Here is an 11,383-nt window from a genome sequence, read left to right on the forward strand (position 1 = left end):
TCGGCTCAGGTCATGATCTCGCGGTTCACAGGTTTGAGCACTGCGTCGGGCTCTGTGCTGACAGCTCAGAGCATGGAGACTGCCTCAGATTCTGTGTCTCCCTCTTTCTGCACCCCACCCCCGCCTGCTCATGCTCTGTCTCCCTCTCTCTCTCAAAAATGAATAAATGTTAGGGGAGCCTGGGTGGCTCAGTCGGTTAAGCGTCCCACTTCGTTTGGCTCAGGTCATGATCTCACGGTTCATGAGTTCGAGCCCGGCGTCGGGCTCTGTGCTGACAGCCCAGAGCCTGGAGCCTGCTTCGGATTCTGTGTCTCCCTCTCTCTCTGCCCCTCCCCCGCTCACGCTCTCTTTCTCTCCTTCAAAAATAAATAAAAACATTTAAAAAAAATTTTTAATGAATAAATGTTAAAAAAATATTTTAAATCACTTTTAGTTGATAGGGTTTTGTACTGCTTGAGGTGTATTACTTCTGTAACTAAAAGAATCCTTTGACAGTTTCTCATAAAGTTAACATATATCCACCCTACAACCCAGTCTCACTCCTAGAGCTATGGAAAAGATAAGTCCACTAGAAGACTTGTACAGGAATGCTCATAGCAGCTTTATTTGTAATCATCCCAAACTGGAAACACCCAAATGTCCATCAACAGGTGAATGGATAACAACAGATAAATCCATACAGTGGAATACTACTCAGCAATAAAAGGAAGCACCTTCTGACACACTCAACAGCATGGATGGATCTCAAAAACATCAAGCAGAAAGAAGCCAGACACAAAAGCATATAGACGACACAAGTCCATTGATACAAAGTTCGAGGCTTGGCAAGACTAATTTGTGGTGACAAAAATCAGAAACTAGTCGCCTCTGGGAGGGGAAGGGCACAGGGCGACTAACTTTCTAGGGGAGCTGGGAATAGTCTATTACCTTGATCTGGGTGGTTAGTTACACAGGAATATAAATTTGTCGAAACGCATCCAACTGTAACAGAGTCTTTGCATTTCACTGCATGTAAATTATATCTTAATTCAAAAAGATTTTTTTTTTTAAATCACATGGAAATATTTAAAATACAGATTCCCGGGGCGCCTGGGTGGCGCAGTCGGTTAAGCGTCCGACTTCAGCCTGGTCACGATCTCGCGGTCCGTGAGTTCGAGCCCCGCGTCAGGCTCTGGGCTGATGGCTCGGAGCCTGGAGCCTGTTTCCGATTCTGTGTCTCCCTCTCTCTCTGCCCCTCCCCTGTTCATGCTCTGTCTCTCTCTGTCCCAAAAATAAATAAAAAAAAAAATAAATAAATAAAAAAATAAAATACAGATTCCTCAAGGGGATCAATTCAGTGTGTCCATGCAGGGCCTGGGAATCTGAATTTGTGAAAAGTAACTCAGGTCATTCTCCACCTAATTAGACTCAATACTGCCTGACCCCTACCCCCCTATACTTCCCTTTCCTTTTATTGTTTTAGGTGACTTTTCTTGGGTATATTGGTTTTTATAAGGGAGTTGGCAGACTCGCAGAGCTTTAGAAACAGGACAGCAATTTCCATTCTTTCTCCCCTCTCTTGGCCACCCAAAACCCCTGCCCCTCAGCTCAGGTTTCCAAACAAAGCCTCTGACCAGGTGAGGTGGGAAGAGAAACCCCAATGCCCTGTCCAGGGGGCAGACATTGCTCACCCTAAAGACTCCTGGGCTTCATGCTTCCAGGGAGGTCAAAGCCAGTAAGTTAATGGCCTGTGTACCTATTAAACTGTATGTCCAGGCCTTCACCCTGTGTTTACAAAAAGAGCTCAGGGCAAGAGTCACTGGCACAGAAAACGCTTTGTGCCCTAACCAGCAGGGGCCCAGCTGGCCATCTTCGGTTTCCTGGACCCCAGCCTAGTTCCTCACCTACCGTCAGGGGTCTTCTGGGCTCCCGGGTTGAACTGGCTTCTCCACTGCTGCCCCCAAAGCCAGTCTGATGCTATTTCTCTCCCTGCTGCTGCCCTCAGAATAAAGCTCAAGCCCATTTACCCAGTGCCCACTCCCCTCTACCACCTGGCTCCTGCTCTCTCCAGCAGGGACCCTGCAAGGCTTATCATGATGGCTATTTCATGCCGCTGTGCCTTTGCACCTGCTATACCCCCTGCCCAGAATGCCAGCCCATACTGTTCTTCCACTCACAGAAAATGCCAGCCCTGACACCACCCCCTCCAAGAAGATGAACTGCCCTCTGCCTACGACCTTGCCATCAACGTACACCTGGTCTCTTGAGTCTTCACAGCATGCCACGGATGGCATGGTCACTGTCCTCTCTCCCTCTGGGCTACGAGCACCTTAAAAGCCAATATTCTACCCCAGATCCAGTGCCTGGCCAGAACTGACCTCAGCTAGGTTACTCAAACAACTAGATGAGGCACATTAAAAAAGCTCTCTTTGGGGCGCCTGGGTGGTTCAGTTGGTTAAGCGTCCGACTCTTGATTTTGGCTCAGGTCATGGTCTCATGGTTTGTGATCGAGCCCCACATCGGGCTCTGTGCTGGCGGGCTCTGGGCTGGCATCACGGAGGCTACTTGGGATTGCCTCTCTCTCCCTCTGCCCCCCCCCCCCGACCCCCCTCTCAAAACAAACAAGCAAACAAACAAAAGAGCTCTCTTTTACACTTGAAGGCCACCCTGGGCATGTCCACATCCACAGCTCCTCCCCAGAACCCATAAATTCAAACAAACACTTGGACCAAGATAAGGTGGCCAACACAGAGGAGTGAGATATAGCCCCAAAGAATCTGACTCTTGCTTATGACCTTCTGCCGAAGAGAGTGACCAGCCTGCACCTGCGGGGGTCACCCTGGGGTTCCGAGGTCAGCCCCGTTCCCACCCAGATCCCCACCCTGCTGTGGTGAAGCTGCACTCTGGTGCTCCCTGTATTTGTCAACTCTTTCCTATATACAGGAATGTGTCCAATGTAATTTTTTTTAATGTTTATTTTTAAGAGAGAGAGGGACAGAGAGACAGCCGCGCCAGCAAGGGAGGGGCAGAGAGAGAGGGAGACACAGAATCTGAAGCAGCTCCCGGCTCTGAGCTGTCAGCACAGAGCCTGACGCGGGGCTCGAACCTCCGAACCGTGAGATCATGACCAGAGCCGAAGTCAGACGCTCAACCGACTGAGCACCCAGGTGCCACTACAGGAATGTGTTCAATGACTCACAGGGATCTTATTATTTCAGGAACTTTGGATACACTTTCAGAGTACAGCTCCCAAGTCCTTTGACAGATGGACAGGCAGACAAGTTGGAAGTTAGAAAACACCATCACCAGAACCCAAACTGCCTCCTGGGGACTGACCCTTGTGTAGGAAGAGTGGCACAAAAAAGGGAGAGTGTATAACTAGGGACAGAATTGAGGTGCCAGTGGGCCCCAGGCACCCACCCTCCAACCCTGAGGACTGAGGCATCTGTGACTCTCCTTTTCCCCAGGTCCCAGCCAGGGTCCAAGTTCAACACTTCAGCACAGCAGTGACTAAAGCTCCACAGGGCCAAAAGTCGTGGCTGGCCAAGGGAAGACACCCAAAGCCCACTCTCATCACTATCCAATCAAGGCAAAGTCCTCTAGGCAGCTCTCAGTTTGCTGATCTCTAAAATGGGCACTTCCCACTCTGGCCTCCCGACTCTGCAAAGCAGATGTGACCCAATCACTGCAGGACAAGTGGAGAGGAGGGAGAGGAATGGGGCAGAGGAGGCTGACTGCAGCTGTATCATGGGCCAGCACAAGGGTATCCCTGAAGGACAAAAGCTCAAGAGTGCACCTTGGCCCTGCCACATACCACAGTGACCTGAGACCTCGTGATACCCTCTAATCGGCAGCTACGAAGCCGAGCCCGGCTTTACAGCTTACCGCAGGCTTATTCACTCTCATCTCCCTCAATCCCCTCAAGGACGCAGCGAAGCCGGCATTGGCGTCCTTGCTGCCCAGACGGCCAAGCTGAGGTTCAAAGAGGCCAAGAGTATCTCCCAAGGTCACCTACCGACTAAGACACAGTAACTGAGGCACGGTAACTGAACTCAGCTCCCTGGGGACATGCTCCTGCCTCTCAGTCCCAGTTTACCTCATAACCAGTCGACTCCACCCATTTTACAGATGTGGAAACTGAGGCCAAGAAAAGGTTGCACAAGGTCAACCGGGGGCCGAGCCAGGCTCAAGCCCAGGCTATTCTGCCAAGCCCGCTCGGTGCTGGGTTCTCAGCCGGTGCCCTCGGGCATCCCTCTAATCCCCCTCAACACCATCCTGATTAAACTCCTTCCCCCACTCCCACCCCCGTACCTGCTCATGCCCACCCCACACTCTTCAGGATGACTCCCTGGTCGAGAGGGAGGCAGGCGGTTGCTAAGCACTCACCCGCTCTTTCTCACAAAAATAAACTCCTTCTGGCTGGGAGACTCTGGATGAGATCCCCTCCCTTCTAGCCAAGAAAAAAATTAAAAAGAAAATTTAAAACGACTTCTCCATGACATTTATTTGAACGCCAGCAGTGCCAAAGCGTGGGCCAATTTACCGAAGTCCAAATGGAGCCAGCCACGCGCCACTAACCCTCAGCCCAAAGACCCTCCGTTCAAGTGTCTGGGCAGTTACTGAGCTGATTTATTTCTCCAGGCCGGAAATGGGGGCTCGGGCTGCCTCCCAAGCCTTTGGGGCTGGTCCTAGGGGACACCAGGATCTGGCAGAGGCTAGGCAGTGACCAAAATAGCCAGGCCGGTGGCCCTGCCCGGCACACACCTCCCTCTGAAGGCCGGGGAGGGTGGCCCACAGGTCCCCCCCTCCAGTTTAGGCTGAAGCTTTGAGGCTGTCAGAGGAGGTCCCCAAGATTCTCTATCTGGCTTCCCTGGTGGGAGGGGGACGAGAGTCTCTTGCTCGAAAGAGGAACCCTCAGAAGGAAGCAGAAAAGGCTAGAGGAGGATGTGTCCTGCTGTCCCTGCCTGCTGCCCATTTGGCCCCCAGCTGTCCCTCGGGGCCTCCGTCCTGCCACGCAAGACGGCTGGACGTTGGCACCGCCACCTGCACGCCACACACGGGCAGCACCCTTGGAGCCGTGCCCCCCTATCACCTCTCCCCACTCGCTCCCTGCCCTGGAGAATCAGCTCTGGCTGTTCCGTCCTCCAGGCACCGGGGACACTCCCTCAGGTACTGCCGAGAGGACACACAAATGCCCGCAAGCAGGGGCCCGGAGACACAGCCACACTCTGGGACACACACGTGCACAGCCAGGTACTCGGAGACACAGTCACATACACACAGGTCCACACCAGACACACACCGGGACACACAAGTGCACACATCCAAAGACACACTGACACAGCCACACTCAGGTATCAGACACACCACAACACACAGAGACGCACAACCCAAGACACAGAACAGCAGGCACACACGGAGACACACAAGTGCACACTGCTGGAGAAATGGAGCACCACCCACCCTCAGAAACACAGACACACACGGGGACATGGGGGCACAGACACCCAGTGAGACGGAGGGAGACACACACACACACACACACACACACACACACACACACCTGCCGCCTGCACGAAAAGCCCAAGCCCTTTTCACTGGCCAAACAATAACAGCCCCGCCAGCGGGTCCGAGCAGGCGACCCTCCGTCCCTCCCTCGGTGGCGAATGGGGCGCCGGAATCGGGGGCACTCGGCGGGGAGGTCGGGCCGGCTGGAGCGCAGGGATGGGGAGGGGGCTCCGCGCGCCCGGCTCCCTCTCCCTCGGGTACCTGGGGTGGCCGCGGGGCTGCGCTCGGCTGCGCTCGGCTCCACTGGCCGGGGGCTGCCCTCCTGCTCCGTCTCTGGCCCGCGGGCTCTGCGCTCCGCGCTCCTTCCCGGCTTGGCTCGGTCTCCGGGCTCGCGGTCCTAGGGGCTCGGTGCTGGCAAGCGAGCAGGGCTGCGGCCAGGGCCCGGAGCTCTGCGCTGGCGGCGGCGCGGAGGAAGCGGTAATTTATAAGCGGCTTCTTCCTGACCTCGCGTGTCTGTTGTCTGAGCAGGCAGCTCTCAGCATCACCCATCCTGCTGGGTGGAAAAATACCAGCTTGGCCGGGCCGGGGGCGGGGCCGGGGGCGGGGCCGGACGCCCAGCCCCGCCCCATATGCGGACGCACACATGCACACACACACACACACACACACACGCACACGCACACGCACACGCACACACGCGCGCGCGCGCGCACCACACACGCACGCGCGCACGGGCTCGGACAAAGAGCCCGGGCTCGCCGAGCGCGCGCGCACACACCCTCATGCAGCGCGGCGAACGTTTGGCCCACCGCTTCCCCTATTAGAGCGCACTTCTCAAGGAAACCCTTTCCTTTCAAAAGCTGGTGCCAAGTGGTACAGCCGGTCCTCAGCCTCCTGCTGCTTCCAGAAAAAGAGCTAGAGAGCCCCGGGCCCGACCCGCCCCCTCCCTTACCCACCGCCACCACTCGCCCATCCACCTGGCTCAAAAGAGGGACCTACCGCTCATTGAGTGGCCAGGTCCCAAACCACTCCACTGCTTCCTTTTGGGCGGTCATCCAGGTTCTCCGACCTCGGTTTACTCCTCTGAAAAATGGGCACAGTAACCCCGCCCTCACTGCCTCCCCAGAGGCATGAGTGATCTGAAGCTGTGATATGAAGCAGTCAGCAGCTCTTTGATTCTTGGCTTTGCCCCTGCTGGGTCACTTTGGGGGGTTACTCAAACTCTCTAACCCTCAGTTTCCTCATCTGTAAAATGGAAATAAATATAATAGAACCTATCTCCTCTAACCGCTATGAAGACTCAAGGTTAACAGTGTAAAAAGCTCAGAAAGGCACGGGCACTTAGAAAGTGCCAGGCAAGTGTCAGCTACTGTGACTATTTTTAAATGAAAATGGGGAATGTGCCATTATTCTTGTCCTTATTTGCATGAGTGGCTCCTCTGAGACCATTTTCCACACTCCCGCCCTGTGTGGGCATGAGGAGGAGTGCCGTGTGACCTCAAGCAAGGCCTTTCCCTCTCTCAATGCTCTCCACTTTCTCCTCTCACTCACTCCGTCTCTGCACCTGGGAGGCTGTGTGCAGAACACGTGGATCCTTCCACCTTTGCAACTGAGAATAAAAGAGGAAATACAGGCTCTACAGAGAGCCATCCCCCACATCATACCTGGCTGTGTCTGGATGAGCTTCATAACACCCTCTTCCAGAACAGCCCCCAGAAGGCAGACCAGGGAAGCTGAGGAGCAGGATTGGAGAGATGACGCTTATCCTCTGCCTGGTTTTCTCATTGAGGCCCCCTGCTGTCTGCCTCCATCTTGACCTTCTAGTGGGTTACCCTCTCCCCCAGCTGCAGCTGAGCAGACATGCCCTCCCCTGCCCTTCTCTGCTGTCCCCAGCCGTCCCCTCCTCCAGGAAGCACCCAGCCAAGCCAGGTGGCATCTACCTCCCGGCTCCTCAGCTCGGTCTTTTGAGTTCATGGTGATTGCACCCCTCTTACGGGTGAGGAAAGCAAAGCTGGAGAAGAGAACAACTGAGTCCTCACATCTCTCCCCTCCTTCCCTATGTGAGCGAGGCTCCTCCGTGAGCTGAAGGAGCAGATGGCAACCCCAAACTCCTCAGCCTCCCGCGTGTGTCACTGCACACAGCACCAAGTGGCAGGTCATAATATGGTTAAGTGACTTTGGAGAGGAGGCTTTGACTAAGCCAAGGGGTTGAGGGGAAGGGAGGGGGGAGCAGAGGAAGCTGCTGTGGAAAAGCTTGTTGGCAAGAGTGGTTGGGCCCTAAGCCAAGGTGATATGGGCCAGCTGAGGGTCACGGAGAGTGAGCGAAGGCAGTGGAGGCCATGGGAGGAGCGGGGGGGGGGGGGGGGGAAGCGGGGGGGGGAGCGGGGGGGCACGTCCAGTGGAAAGCCCTTCGGATCATGCGAGCTTCAGGCAGGTCAGTATAGTACAGATGGTGCCAGCTTAGGACACACGGATGATGCTTGTCCAATCATGTATCTTCCTCCTGTAGGGCATAAGTTCCGTGAGGTTGGGACCTTGTCCTTTGTGCCCCCGTTGCGTCCTGAGGTCCATCATAGGGCCTGGCACACAGCAGATACCCGATAAATGTTTGTTGCCCTCCTTCTATTTAGCAAACCCTTATACAGACGGCATGCAGTTGCATGCCAGGCACAGTTCAATGCATTTGTATATTTCAACTCATTGAATCCTGACAACCACCCTCTGAAGTACCTGCTATTAATCTCCCCCATTTACAGAAAGGAAAACCGAGCCACAGAGAAATTAAATAGCTTGTCCAAAGTCGTTCAGCTGGTAAGTCGTACAGCTGAGATTTAAACCCAAGGTGGGAAGAAGAAGGGGAAGAAGAAGGGGAAGGAGGAGAAGGAGAAGGAGAGATAAGGGGAAGGGGGAGGGGAAGGAGAAGAAAAGCCAGGAAGTGCTCCAACCTCAACCCCAAGGAAAGGTGGCATAAGAGGTGGAGAAGGGCTGGTGGGGTGGGGGTGGGGTGGGGTGGGGAGGGGAACTGGGGGAAGTATAGGGTGGGGTGGAGAGAGCTCCCCGTGGAGGCCAGAGACCCCCAGTTTGTATTTGCCCCTCTGCTGCTGTCCAGCTGTGTGACTGGAGTCTGCATGCCCACTCTCTGGGCACCGGTTTCCTCATCTGTGACATAGGATAGTGAGTCCTACCTCGCAGAGCCATGGTGACGAAAGGTCTCCAACTGGGGGGCCCTGTGCCGAATCTAGCTCCCAGATGGGCTTTTCTGGCTTTAAAATGTCTTGAGTTAATTGCCATGAAGAAAAACTTGGAAGATCTCACTATTAGGAATCTGAATGTCTGGTGGAAAGATTTCACATTTAGAAAATGGCAAGATGGAGCCTCCTCAAGCCATTATCTACCTGTCCACCATCCCTTGGAGCTGAGTGGCATCAGCCAGCTGCTCCCATGGGGATGTGGGATCCCCAGGGTGCCACAGTCCCCACCGGGCTAATTCCCTCATTTATGCCACTCAGCCGGCCCTGCAGAGAGCAGACCAAGAGAAGCCTAGTGTGCTCTGTGCACCGTCCCTGCGCCTTGCCAGGGGACGGCAGCTGGAAACTCCAGGGAGAGACAGTGAGCACCAAGGAGCTGAAAGCGCTGGCAGCGAGAAGGGAGCTTCAAGGAAACCCAGGCAGAGGTTTCCTTCAAAAGCCACATACTAGCCTGAAATTCCACTGGGACTGTTTTGAGAATGAAAATCAATTGCCGGAAGAGCTCATGGAGGGTATGTGGGGAAAGGTGGCCAAGTTTCAGGCTTCTGTGCACTGCCCTTAACTTAAAAGCAGTGAATGCAATTTGGAAAAGGTTCCTGATCATGCTTTTTTCAGCAACTGGCAATAATAAAATAAAATCGATCCAGGACTTGGAACAAAACCTTTAGTCCTCTGCCAGAGAATAATTTGTCTCATCTATCAGGTGACCACTGGCCAAGGAGAGCTGTTGAAATTCTCGCCGGAGGTCCAGCCATGCTGGGCCATCTGGCCAGTGCAGGGTACCCCTCCGCACCAGCCCTGCCGAGGGTGATGGGGTCAGCCTCTCAGAATGGCATTCCCTGAAGAGACAAAGGGACAGTCATGAGACTGTCGAATGGTCCCCATCCTGGGCACTTTCTCCTGGACACACCCCCTGTGTCCATACTGCTGGATGTGTATGGGTGGACCCCTGAACCATGGAGGCTTTAACAGAGCATCTGAACCTTCAGGAATCTGCTTCCCACTTATCTAACCTCCTCTTGCCTGCTTGCACATCCCAGCTTCATCTGTCTTGGGCTGTGTGACCTAGATTGAATCGTGGGGAAAAAAAAAAAATATCTCTGTGCCTCAGTTTCCCAATTTGTTAAGCTAGGCTAATCATAACCTCTATGCCCCAGGTTGTTGTGGGAACTAAGTGGAGAAGATTCATACAAAGCACTGAGCTTGATGCTGGGCACACAGTCCAATGTTGGGGTAACCAGAACACTCGCTGGCCTTTTCACATGTATGCCCCGAGCTTTCCCACCTTCTGGGTTTCCTCCACACTGTTCCCTTCCCCAAAACACTTTGCCCATTGTCCTCCTGAAACCTGGGGTTGAGCAGGTCTTGGGTCTTGGAGGCCCAGACCGGGAGCACCCATAAGTCAGCGATCCCTAGTACGGGGCCCAGAGCACGGAAGATCCCAGGAAATGCTTGCTGGATGTGGCCTGTGTGTGGCAAGCCTCCAAGGACTCATTTCCTTCTCTCCTTCCACAAGAATGTGGTAGATCTGTCCCAGGGATGAGAGGAGTGTCAAGGCACGGGGCAGACTTTCAGGGGAGGGGATGGGTCCACGTGCATATTTATTCATCTACTAATACAGCTCCTTGGCCATCCCAGGGGCCTCCTTCCTGGCTTTCTGGCTTCCTCTCCTGCCCACCAGCCCATCTCCACTCAGCAGCCAGAGGGATGCTGGGACCCTCCTCCACGGCTGGTGGGGGCATGGAATGACACAGTCACTGTGGAAAACAGTTCAGCAATTTCTTATAAGGTTAAACATCCACTGAGCCTACAGCCAGCAATTCTATGCCTAGGCATTGACCAAAGAGAAATGAAAACATACGTCCACACACAAAGACTCGTATAAGAATGCGAACGGCAGCACCATTCATAATAGCCCAAAAAACAGAAATAATCCTGGTTGCGTAACACCCACAGGAGAACGGAAAAACAGACAAACAGATGAAGGACTATGAGATGCACGAAACTGTAGGGCGGTCTGCAAAACACCAGGCTTGGTGAGAGAACACCACAGACCATGTGGACTTCTCAGTTCAGCCAAGCAAACTTAGGGTCTTGGAAACAGGAGCAGTGATCACCTCTGGGGGTGGGGGCGGGGGCGGGGTGGCTGGAAGGACCCCAAGAAACCCTCCTGAGGGTTGGAAAGGGGCTTTATCCTGAGCATAGGTATATCTCCCCAGCACCTGTGTGCTGTATACTTTAGATACGTGCATTTCACTCAGCACAAAGGTCCTCAGGCCCACTCCATTGTCCTTCCTGCTTTAAATGGCCCCACAGCTCTCACTGTGCTGATGGAAGCCCGCACCCCTCAGTGCCTCTGGGACCGGCCCCTCCCATCTGCACCATGCCTCTCCTTCCACCCGCTCCCGCCACACTGGTTTCCCTTCGACCTAAGCTCCTTCTGCTGTCCAGCCTTTGCTTTTGGCTGCTCCCCCGCCCAGAAGGCATCCCTTCCCATTCTTTGGACCTCAGTGCCAGTGTCTCCTTCCCCAAAGACCTTCCCTGACCACCGTGTCTCATACAGCCACCTGCCCCTCCCCACCAGCACTGTGCTGTGGGCCTGGTTTTATTTCCACCCGAACTTGGATAACAGCGCAAATGTACCTCGA

The 11,383-nt window shown here is 54.3% G+C and overlaps 1 protein-coding gene across 2 annotated transcripts in view; it reads right to left on the reverse strand.

Moving 5' to 3' along the window:
- Window positions 1–6,037, reverse strand: part of SLC6A6 (solute carrier family 6 member 6) — an 88,453-nt gene extending 82,416 nt beyond the window's left edge. For both annotated transcript variants that reach the window (XM_081794997.1, XM_060631863.3), the window contains exon 1: window positions 5,749–6,037. The gene's annotated coding sequence lies outside the window, so the exon portion shown is untranslated. The remainder of the gene's footprint in view (window positions 1–5,748) is intronic.
- Window positions 6,038–11,383: the final 5,346 nt, after the last annotated feature.

Source organism: Panthera onca, chromosome A2, assembly GCF_046562875.1.
Source record: "Panthera onca isolate mPanOnc1 chromosome A2, mPanOnc1 haplotype 2, whole genome shotgun sequence".
Classification (NCBI taxonomy): Eukaryota; Metazoa; Chordata; class Mammalia; order Carnivora; family Felidae; genus Panthera; species Panthera onca.